Source organism: Pelophylax lessonae, assembly GCF_965119305.1.
Source record: "Pelophylax lessonae genome assembly, chromosome: 2".
Lineage (NCBI taxonomy): Eukaryota > Metazoa > Chordata > Amphibia > Anura > Ranidae > Pelophylax > Pelophylax lessonae.
Genome location: NC_138769.1, coordinates 91,391,502 through 91,403,998, shown reverse-complemented (window position 1 = coordinate 91,403,998; position 12,497 = coordinate 91,391,502).

Below are 12,497 nucleotides of genomic sequence, written 5' to 3'. Positions count from 1 at the left end.
TGATATGTTACTTCCTTGCCCCCTGTTTTAACCCTAAAAAGTCAGAATTGTATACTGTTGCAGGGCAGTTGCAGAAAAAGCTAAATAAATGTCTCCTGTGCTCAAATGTTGCGTGAAATCCAAAGAGGTGGTGGCTAGATAGTTGTCCTCTAAGGTCTTGCTGCCCTCTCAGGATGTTGAGTATCTGTAACGGATCAACCGGCACCCCGACTGGGTACCTCCATTGACGGATGCTCCTAGTGCTTCCCGAGGGCTCCATAACGTTACTGGTGTCTCCGAGAGCTGCTTCTCCTCGCACTAGGACACCATCCCACCGCTGCCACCAATGTAAGGGACCAACCGACACCCCAACTGGGTACCTCCTTTGATGGATGCTCCTAGTGCTTCCCAAGGACTCCAAGCACTCCACCAGACACCATAACCACCTCAGACCCCACAAAAAACGGCAGCAGCTTGGTTGGGGTCTCGCCGCCCCCTACCAAACCTGGACCTACAACAAGGCTCCAGGTTCCTGTGGGTGAACCTCTCTTTCCCCAGAGAGTGCAGCAGGAACAGGAACAAGAACCAGCTCTTACAAGAGCTTAGTGAATATTCAAAGGAGTATGAAGAGCATAGCAATCCCTTGTAGTAGATTCCCCCAAACATGAGTCGAGACTCCATGAAGGGATAAAAACAGACTGTTTATTGAACAGACACACACTCAATTTATACACAGATGAGCACATTCCCCTCCTGATCAAATTACTTCATACAGGTCAGGGGTTGAATGATTACATTATCATATGCAGATGAAATTGTATACAGAAACAGAATTAACCGGAACTAATTAGCTGGCCATCTAGACAGAACAATGTGAGGTCATTAACATTTAACAATGGGGCACGTAGACTTATAACACAATACATATTCCATCTCAAAACAGACAATAGGACAAGCCTGCCAAGAACAGTCTGTGTGTCTCCTTCCTTGAAATACATGGAATACACAGTGTAAAGTGGGATTAAATCTTCATAGTTCAGGAGAGATATTGCTGACAAATATTGCTGTCCCACTTGGAGCAATCCAAACCATTAAGTATCTGTCTTTTACTCATAGTGACGGTTAGTACCATCACAGTATCCACACAAACTGAAAGCATAAAAAAACAAGAGAAGGGCGCACTGAGCTAGTGCAATACCATAAAACCTTTATTGCAAATGGTTAAAAGTCATGGCTCTGAGGAAGAGGGTCCTCCCTCGAAATGTGTTAGCCCTTTCTTTATGGACAGTATCAAGTTTGCTTGTCACTATTAAGAAATATGGTCCTGAAGTCTCTGGATAGCTGAAGGATCTCCTTGGTTCTATGCTTATACACAGCATACTTTTGTGAGTATAATGTATGTTGTGACTTTTAACCATTTCCAATAAAGGTTTTATGGTATTGCACTAGGACGGTGCGCCCTTCTCTTGTTTTTTATGCTTGCAGTTGCAGAAAAGCCCCAAACCCTTAAAGTGGAACTTTGGCAAAAAAATTAAGTCCTGCTAGATCACCTCAGGCTGGCCCCTTTTGCAGGAATAGCTATGTAAAACATTAAAAAATACGTGCCTATACTGTTTAAAATCCAATAATACTCTGTCTCTCCCTGCCCTGCACATGCTCAATTGCTTTCTATTTTTAGGCACTGACGATTTTGTAGAGGCTGGTCTGCTGAAAACCTTGAAGTGGAATTAAACCCTTGTATTCTTTGCAGCCAAGGAAGCTGCTTCTGTTTGATCTGCAACTGCCATGGTGCTGCACGTGTGATCAGTTATGACGCCAGCCATTTGGTGGTTCAACAGTTTGGTTGAGGAAACAAGCAAATGTGACAGTTAGCAATCCCGACATTCCAGAAATGTAACTTTTTTGAAGCTGAAAATCGATGGGTTTATTTCTGCTTTATGATTTACTCCTGCTCAGGGGCTCTGGGCTTCAGCAAAATGGCAGCCTCCAACAAGAAGAAACAGAAGCAATACAGGAGGCAATTTACAGCACATTCTCACTTTGGGGACATAATTAATGATGTGGAATGTATGTTCCTTGCTAAAGAACATTATTTTTTTTCAAGTTGTTAAGTTCCGCTTTAAATGGGACATGCCTGTTGCCCGTACCACCCACCAAATGGGACATCCAGTATAATGCGGTATAATTTTTGCAGGCGTACAGCCTTTAGTGGCTGCATAAATTTAGGTGGGCAATTGGAGGGGCGGTAAAAAGTGGCAGCTGGAGTCTGCAGATTTCTTGCTAAACAAACCTTCTGTGATCCCAGTGATTGGGTATCATCATGATCACATGATCAGAACTGTGCTGATTGGATATCAATAGCTAGCCTGAGACTGACAGCTTTTGGTGACAGCACAACCTAGGAAGCACTAGGGGTGTGCAGGCAAGTTCATGTTTCTGCTTTTTAAATGAAACATAGATTGAAGTTTTCCCAGCCTGGTGCATCATGCTTAAAATGTTAATCTACAAAATGGGTTGTGAAGTGGTAAACCTGGAACAGGAATGAAACTTCTCCTGATAGACATGAGATTGCTGTTTTTGCTGAGTATTTTGTTTTTATAAGTTGCTAACTTCCTGGCTGCCAATCTTAGCTTTTACTACTGAGCTGAAATAAACATGTAGAAAGATATTAGGACTTCACTGGGAGCATGCTTGTTCTGGGTCAGTGAAGTGGAGTAGTAAGATAAACATGACAACCAAAAAACGGTTGTCATTTACACACATGTATTCATTTATCCATACATTTCTGTAAAGAGTTTACCATAATACGAGGGTTCTTCAAAAAGGTTTCTGCACTTTTTTAAACTCTATTAAATGTAAAAACGTGCGAGAAACTTTTTGAAGACCCCTCGTAGAATTGGCTAAATCACCCCATCCAAGTTATTCTAAACTTTCATTCTAAAACTCTGGGGCTTCCTTTTAGGTTTAGATTATGGATCCTACTTATTAACAAAACAATAACTTGTATCCCCTTTGCCTACTGTTGATTGGCTCGATTATTTAGCATGTTACCAATATCAGATGCAATAGCCAATAAGGCAAGGTGAGCCTGAAAAAGACAGTTTAACCACTTGCTGACCACCTGCCACACTTATACTTACATGTACGTTGTTTTGCCGGATAGCTGGTGGGGGTGCGCACGTGCCGAGTGGCCACAGGGGGAGCCAATCAGTGGGTCGCGGTGTCTGCTGGACACCCATGATCGCTCCCCATCAAGAAAGAACGGCGGTCTGCCCAGTGGTATACCTAGAGCATTTGGCACCCGGGGCAGATCCTATATCTGGCACCCCCCTCCCCCCATTTTTAAAATGTAAAAACACCCACAATAATTTGTAATGTTTCCAAGAATATTTATTTCACAGCCCCCCATTACAGTGCCCTTTGCAGTCTGCCCCCCCCGTCTCTCTAATCACAGTTCCTCCTTTTGCACTCTCTGCCTCCCCTGCACAGTCCTATCTTATTAGATAGCTAATACTATTATCAATGTGTTTAAGTTTGAGTAAGAGACTACGGACCTAATACAAGAGAAATAAGAGACTGAGGACATGATACAAGAGATGGTCAGAGACTACGGACGGGATACTAGAGATGGTCAGAGACTGCAGACAACATACAGGTGATGGTCAGAGACTGAGGACATGATACAGGAGATGGTCAGAGACTGAGGACATGATACAGGAGATGGTCAGAGACTGAGGACATGATACAGGAGATGGTCAGAGACTGAGGACATCATACAGGAGATGGTCAGAGACTGAGGACATGATACAAGAGATGGTCAGAGACTGAGGACATGATACAAGAGATGGTCAGAGACTGAGGACATGATACAAGAGATGGTCAGTGACTGAGGACATTATCCAAGAGATGATCAGAGACCGAGGACATGATCCAAGAAATGGTCAGAGACCGAGGACATAATCCAAGAGATGATCAGAGACTGAGGACATGATACAAGAGGTGGTCAGAGACTGAGGACGTGATACAAGAGGTGGTCAGAGACTGAAGACGTGATACAAGAGGTGGTCAGAGACTGCAAACATGATATAAGAGGTGGTCAGAGACTGCAGACATGATACAAGAGGTGGTTGGAGACTGCATACATGACAAAAGAGATGGCCAGAGACTGCGGACATGATACAAGAGATGGTGAGAGACTGCAGACAGGATCCAAGAGATGATCAGAGACTGAGGACATGATCCAAGAGATGGTCAGAGACTGCGGACATGATACAAAAGAAGGTCAGAGACTGCAGACATGATAGAAGATAGAAGAGCACTAGGGAGGCCGGAGAGCACTGGAGAAGCTGAAGGGTGCGGGGGGGGGGGGGGCTGGAGAGAATTAAGAGGGGTTTGAAAAGCATTGCAGGGGGGTTGGAAGGCGCAGGGGACGGAGAGCACTGGGGGGTACAGGGAAAACCAGGGGGATGGAGAGCACGGGGGGGGGGGGGGGCTGGAAATCACTGAGGGGGAGCCAGGGAGAACAGGGGTGTGGAGAGCACTGGGGGAGCCAGAGAGAATAGGGAGGGAGCTGAAGAGCACAAAGGGAGCTAAAGAGCACAGTGGGGGCTAAAGAGCATGGGGGGGGCTAAGGAGCACTGGGGGGGCAAGAGCACTGGGGGGGGTAAGAGAATGGGGGGTTTAAGAGCTTTGGGGGGGTGTTAAGAGCAGGGGGGTGTTAAGAGCACTGGGGGGTGTTGTTAAGAGCACTGGAGGGGTGTTAAGAGCAGGGGGGGTTAAGAGCACTAGGGGGTGTTAAGAGCAGGAGGTTGTTAAGAGCAGTGGGGGGGGGGGCTGGAGAGCACTAGGGGGCCAGCAAAAGAAGTTGTATAGGAGAGGGGATGGCACAGCTGCATATAGAGGAATTCATTATTCCATACTCCTCCTGCTGTTGCTGAATGCCTGCAGGAATGAGAGGAGAATCAGCCATTCAGCGGCTGCAGGAGGAATACGGAAAGAATTCCTCCATATTCAGCTGTGCCATCCCCTCTCCTATCCAGTCACACACACGAGGCTGCTCACCTTCTTCCCGCCGGCCGCCGCCCCCGCGAGCAGCGCGGACTGAAGGGGCTGCCACTGCAGCTGCCTTCACACTGAGATGCGGGCCGGCCTGACACCCCCCCAGTGCGTGGCACCCGGGGGGGCGCCCCCCCGCACCCCCATTGGTACGCCACTTGGTACGCCACTGGGTCTGCCGTTGTAAACACGGCAGACTGCTGTTCTGTCAGTAATGAACACACGGATCCTGTGTTCCTCCTGTTTAGGAACACAGGTCTCTGTGTTCATCCAGCAAGCAACCCCCCCCCCCCACAGTTACAAAGGACCCCCTAGGCTCACATTTAACCCTTTGATCGCCCCTGGTGATAACCCCTTTCCCTTGCCAGTGTCATTATTACAGTAACAGTGCAGATTTTTAGCACTGATTACTGTAGTAATGTCACTGGTCCCCCCAAAATTGTAAAAAATGTCAGTTAGGGGTCCGATCTGTCCGCCACAATGTCGCAGTCGCACTAAAAAATTGCTGATCGCCGCCATTACTAGTAAAAAAAATAAATTAAAAAAAATGACAAATCTTTACCCTAGTTTGTAGACGTGATAACTTTTGCGCAAACCAATCAATATACACTTATTAGGATTTTTTTTTACCAAAAATATGTAGCAGAATACAAATTGCCTAAAATGATGAAAACATTTTTTTTTTTTTATTGGAAATGTTTCATAGCAGAAAGTAAAAAATATTGTTTTTTTTTTTTTTTTCCAGACATGTCGCTCTTTTTTTGTTTAAAGCGCAAAAAATAAAAATCACAGAGATGATCAAATACCACTAAAAAAAAGCTCTCTTTGTGGGGAAATGACATCAATTTTGTTTGGGTACAGGGTCACACGACCGTGCAATTGTCAGTTAAAGTATTGCAAAAAATGGCCTGGTCATTAAGGGGGGAAATCTTATGGTTACCCCATGGTGCATCAATACCACCAGAGCTTACAATTGACTGAACTGCTGCACTGCTAGGAGATTGTTCTAGATGTATGGGGGGGGGGGTGTAAATGCTGTAAGTGACTAAGTGAAACACTACCCCCATAGGAGTTGCTAGTGTCCCGGTTCCCCACTGCTGCACAGCCAGTCACACAGCATTTCCTTCATGCACTCCAATGCAGAAATCAGTCCTTGGCTTGCTGTTGATGTTTTATTAGGGGTTGATAACTTGGATGGGGTAGGGAATTAGGGGATGCCCAACTTAAAAATGTCCAGAACTATGAACAAAGGGACACTTCCTCCCTATTTACAAAAGTCCTCTTCTTCCTTCCACCTGCACAAACTTGGTTTACTACAGCCAGGGCCGCTAGTAGGGGGGGACCCCCGGTCCCCTTGTAGGGGGCCCAAGCACACAGGGGGGCCCACACAGGGATGGGGATTAGTGATGGATGACAATTGTGTCTCTCTTCCTCCAGCAGCTGAAAGCTGGTCTCTCCCCTCTCCCTGCTGCCAGCTTTTATCTGCTGAGAAAGAGACAGTTCTGTAAATGTTGTCACTAATCCCCCTCCCTGAGAACCCCCCCCCCTCCCCCTAAGGCTGGCTCTAATGTTAGCTGTGCTCCTGAGTTTGTTACAGTATCTCTGTAACTTTGTTTCTCTTCGTCTGTCCCTCTGACAGAGAGACTGCCCAGCCTGTATATTTTTTTCATCTCATCTTCATTTTTTATTTATGTTTTATCTTTTAGATTTTGGCAGGAATTCTATGCGTTATGTTGTATTTGTGTCTGCTGATAATTATATTGTATTTTTTTAGCATAGTTTAGCTTTAATATTTTCTTTGGCGTGGGGGGGCCTGTAATTTAGTCTGTACAGGGCCCCACAATTTCTATCAGCAGCCCTGACTACAGCACCTGCTGATCACTGGGGGACTAGCATGACCACAACTAACATGTACTGCTTGTTCCAAACAAAGGGTAGTAAGGGGTAACGGAGAGGTTTGGAAGTTCCAAGAGGGAGAAAAACACAGGAAGAAACACCTCCAAAAATAGAAGGATTATTTCTGGAGAATATGGATATCATTTAGTGTCACTTAACCACTTGCCAACCGCATGCCGCAGATGTACGGCGGCAGTCTGGCACTCCCAAGCAAAGGCCCGTACATGTACAGCACTCTCTTGGGAGGAGCTAGGGGGCAATCGCGCGCCGCTGGAGGCGCGCTCCCGCCCCCGCTCATCAGCGGGGAAGCTAGTGCGTGTGACAGGTGGCTCCTATGGCCGCCGGCCACTCGCGATCTCCCGCCGCTGACAGAGAAGGACAGACAGCTGATGTAAACACAGCCGACCGTCCTTCTCCCTGAAGTGATCACAGATGTCATGTGATCCTGCTATATAGGATCACAGGTCTCTGTGATGACTTCATAAGCCACGCCCCCCCACAGTTAGACTCACGCCCCTAGGGTCACATTTAACCCCTTGATCACCCATACTGTTAACCCCTTCCCTGCCAGTGTCATTTTATAGTAACAGTGCATATTTTTAGCACTGATTACTGTAGTAATGTCACTGGTACCCCCAAAAGTGTCAAAAATGTCAGTTAGGGGTCCGATCTGACTGCCGCAATGTCGCAATCCCGCAAAAAATCGCAGATTGCCACCATTACTAGTAAAAAAAAAATCTATAAAAATGACATAAATCTTTCCATAGTTAGTAAACGCAATAACTTTTGCACAAACCAATCAAAATACGCTTATTGTGATTTTTTTTACCAAAAATATGTAGCAGAAAAAAAATTGGCCACAAATAACAATTGCCGTGATAATGTGCCCAAACCCCTATTATTGTGTACAACAAAATAATAAGAGAAAGATGGGGCTTTGTATGGGCAATTGGAGAGAGGATTATCACAATTATCACACCATATAATTAATTAAAATTGCTCTCTTTATTGAACAGACATATATATATATATATATATATATATATATATATATATATATATATATATATATATATATATATATATATAAAAGACAAAAAACAAAATATACTATAACTACATAGAAAGACTGGATAAAAGAAAAACGCATATGTAGAAATATATTCCCATGGGGAACGCTGATACAGATTAGATGTTATGGCCTCTAGATAGCACAGTCTAGGGTTCCCAGCAAGCCGACGCGTTTCGCAACAGGGCTTCCTCAGGGCCAGAGAGACCAAGGCAGACCGATATTTCCAGCTGCGATAGAGACCTTGGCAGACACAGGCATTGAGGGGCAGATCAGTGCAGGCAGATACATGTAAGAGGTTATATGCAATAGAATTACTGCAAATATGTAGATTTTGGGGGAGAATTCACTGTTAGTATCCTCTCAAAATTATCACGGGAACCCCAAGATTACAGGCACCAGATACGTTCCTCGTCTAATATTACATCAACGTAAATGGGGTCTCTGTTAGGACCACTGTATACATGAGGCAGATGCTTCACAGAGTACACGTTATATATCCATATGTATTGGCCACATCATAGACCTTGCCATCAAAGTGAGGGACTCCTTACATCCATCTTTGTCACAGAGATCTGCCTGACAAATTGGCCTAAAATGTAAAAAAATTTTGATTTTTACATTTTCTTTTGAGAATTTCATATAAGAATGTGAAAAATATTGTTATTTTTTCAAAATTGTCACTCTTTTTTTGTTTATAGCGCAAAAAATAAAAATCGCACAGGTGATCAAATACCACCAAAAGAAAGCTCTGTTTGTGGGAAAAAAAGGACGTCAATTTCATTTGGGTACAGCGTCGCACGACCGCGCAATTGTCCATTAAAATCAAGCAGTGCCGAATCGTAAAAAGGGCCTGGTCATTGAGCAGTCAAATCCTCCGGTCTGAAAGTGGTTAACATATGACTATAAATAACTTTTTTTTTTTTAAATCTTCACAAGACACATGTCAGTAACTAAAGAACTAATAAGAAAAATCTGTTACTATAGAATAAATATGTATTTATTTTTTATTTGAAATATAAATGACATCTCTTGTCATATGGGTTGTGTACAGCACTATAATGTAAAGAAGAAACAGGTGTGACAGTAGCTTGGTAAGGATTAAGCCATAAATTGTAAGAAAATGATATTCATTTGAGCATTCCTAAGGCTGCTGTCAGGTCAAACAAGGAATGATGTAAGTGTTGAAGAACTGACATATAGTGAATGAACTGAACGCTGAGCACCGTACGGCATTCTGTAACCCGCCTAAGAAAAAGGAGAATTCTTTTTTAATGAAGTAATGTTAATTCAGGTTTGCAGGCTATGAAATGAGCTCACAGGTTTTCCTGCTGCTACAAAATGTCAGAAATAAATGCCATGAACCTGTTCAAGTTGTTATTCTTGTGAGTATTCATCTTTGAAATCAAGTTTCTTCTACCATTTATGAGTATGTATAACCAGGGCTTTTTTTCCTCATAGTATAGGTGCAGGAACTCCCTCTTTTGGACTTACCCCTTGTCTCCGCCCCTACCTACCTCCGTGAACCGTTCAAACAAAAAACAAAAAAGCAGTAAAATAGATCCCATGCAGCCAACAACAATAGATACCCCAGCAACAATAGATCCAGACAGAAACAATGGGCCCTCAGCAGCAACAACAGATCTCCCAGCAGCCAGCATCAATAAACTGCTGCCTATACAGTAGATCCCTCCCAGCAACAACAAACCACTCAACAACATAAGACCCACCCCAGCAACAATAGACCCCCCTGCAAAACGAGATCTCTTCCAGAGACAATAGATCCCCCAGCAGCCACATTAGATATTCCCAGCAGCAATAAATCCTCCTGCAGGAATAGATCCCCTCCAGCAACAATAGGTTCCTCAGCAGCCAGCCTCAATAGACAGTGTAGCACAACCCAGCACTCCTTGCCATTACATACATTCAGGGCTGGAAGTGCCGGAACTGCGTTCCCCCACGTTCCTGCTGAAAAAAAGCCCTGTGTATAAAACATTCCCAATATAGAGGTATTGAACCTTATGTGTGTTCCATGTGTGCAGCAGCAAAGAGGGTGGGCTTTATTGCCCGCACACCGCACATATGTGCCCACTGACCTGCACTATACATCTTCTATTTCAAATGCACTTTATGCATTTGAACCCGGGACTGAGACCGGCTGGGGTGAGCAGAGGAGAGGAAGGAGAGGGAGGAGGTCTGGGGGGTATCTGGATGATCTGAGGAGGAGGGGGAAGGTCTGGGGGGGGGGTCTGATGATAAGGGGGAAGGTCTGAGGAGGGTCTGGGGAGGAGGGAGAATGTCTGGGGGGATTCTCAGGAGAAGGGAGCCACTTGTGGGGACGGGGGGTAAGAGAAGGGGGTATCTGGAGTGGCTGAGCAGGAGGGGGAAGGTCTGGGGAGATCTGAGGAGAAGGGGGAGGTCTTAGAAGGAGGGGCACCATGGGGAGGGGTCTGAGGAAGAGGGGGCATCTAGGGAGTATAAGAAGGAGGAGGAAGTCCTTAGGGATCTGAGGAGGAGGGGGCATCTGGGGAGGGGTCTGAGGATGAGGGAGGAGGTCTGGGGGATCTGAGGAGGGGGGGAGGTCTGAGAAGGAGGGGTGGGGGTCTAAGGAAAAAAGGGAATGTCTGGGGAGATCTTAGAAGGAGGGGTAAGGTCTGGGGGACCTGAGGAGGAGGGAGGAGGTCTAGGGGGATCTTCGGAGGAGGGAGAAGGTCTGAGGGAGGCATCTGAACAGAAGGAGGAAATCTGAGGAAGAGAGGAGAGTTCTGGGGCTGGGTTGTCCTCTTTCCCCCATGTACTCACACATCATCTGGAATTTAGAGGCAGCTTTATCTTCCTCTCTCCAGTCATGTGACATGCCACATGACAAGAGGAGCGAGGAAGAAGGGCAGTCTGACCTCACTACTCAGCAGCCCTATGCTGAGACTGAGCTGAGTTCTCAATCTCAGCATCGGCTCTCTATCGCCACTTGCAGGCTGGAGGGCGGAGACAGCTGAACCCTCTCTCCAGCTGCAGCTATCAGCCACTGCTCATTCTGACAGGAGATGTCACTCCTGTCATAGAGGAGCGGGATGAGCGGTCGCGATGTGGCCTTTTTATGGGCAGCAGAGCAGCCTGGGGGGCGATTGCCCCCCTGGACCAGTCCGCCCATGTAAAGATGTATAACTTATGTAAGAGGATTTGTTTCATCTCTGTACTGTATCACCTGATGCCAGTCACTTTATTGGGTATATTTATCAACCACTTTAACCTCCCTACGTTTGGTCAACATCTATTGTAATGCTATGCTTTCATCAGCCAAGGCTCCCTTTCCCTAAATGGGTTTAAGGGGCCTACAGACTTACTAAATTGTTTTGGACAGAGCGGAGAGGGATTAAAACACCTGTCAGTACTTATTGCTGCCTGTGCCCATGCTATGGTGATTCTCCCTCTCTATTTGTCCTGTTTACCATTGTCATTGAATGTGAAAGTAAAAGAAAATCCCACATTTTAGGTTGTCCCCAGAAAAGTAATAGAGGGAAAATCTTCTATTGGGGACACTAGTTCTGGTGACCTAGGGTGTCCCAAGAGATTCCCTTAATTTGCAGGATTTCCTCTCACTTCCTGTTTTGGCTATGGGACAGAAAGTGAAGGTAAATCTCTCCAAAAGGACTAAAAAAAAAAAAAAAAAAAAAAAAAATCTGACAGGGGCTATAACCCTCCATTATTTTAACCAAAATGAAAAAAAAAAGTAGTTCTACTTTAAGAGCATATTATTATGGTGCCAATATGGAACAAACAGGAACAACTGAAGAGCTACAGACTGGAATCAAGCAATGGAATAGAGGGTGGACAGCACCAATAGATGAAGACAATAATCAATACACCTAACTACAACTAAGAGTGTCCCCAAAAACACCAAAATCAGTAAAATACAAGGGGTTTACAGCACAGAGAGAATAGTCCTGAGCACAAACATTTCCACTGCATAGTATAGGTTAGTGCTTAAAGTGGTTGTAAACCTCTGGCATGAAATATGAACAAAGCACATCCCTCTATAGTGTGTACTAAATGTGATTTCTCTCTGCTGCCTTGTTCCTCTGTTATCTGCATAAATCACTTTCCTGACACCAAGAGATAAAAAGATGACAAGGGAGGGATCTCCAGCACACAACCTGTGATTGACAGCATCAGCTCTATTCCTGTTTGCTGTGTGAAGAGGGTGTGTCCCTTTCCTCCAATCAGCTGTCAGAGCTCTCCTCACTAAGCTCTGTAGAGTTTAGTTCAGATCTCTGCCCTCTGCTTTCTGAAAGCTCAGAAAAGCTGTATTGATCTTGCAGTTTGAACAGCTGTAGAGAAGAGAAGACTGCAGATAGGCAGGTACAACTTTGTACGAGGATTTGTTTAATGTGTGGGTTACCTGAGGCTAGTCTCTTCAATCGGTATAAGTAAAGGTTTACAACCACTTTTAGAAATCATATGGTTCCATGTAGCCTGAGCTGCTACAAAGTTACAATGC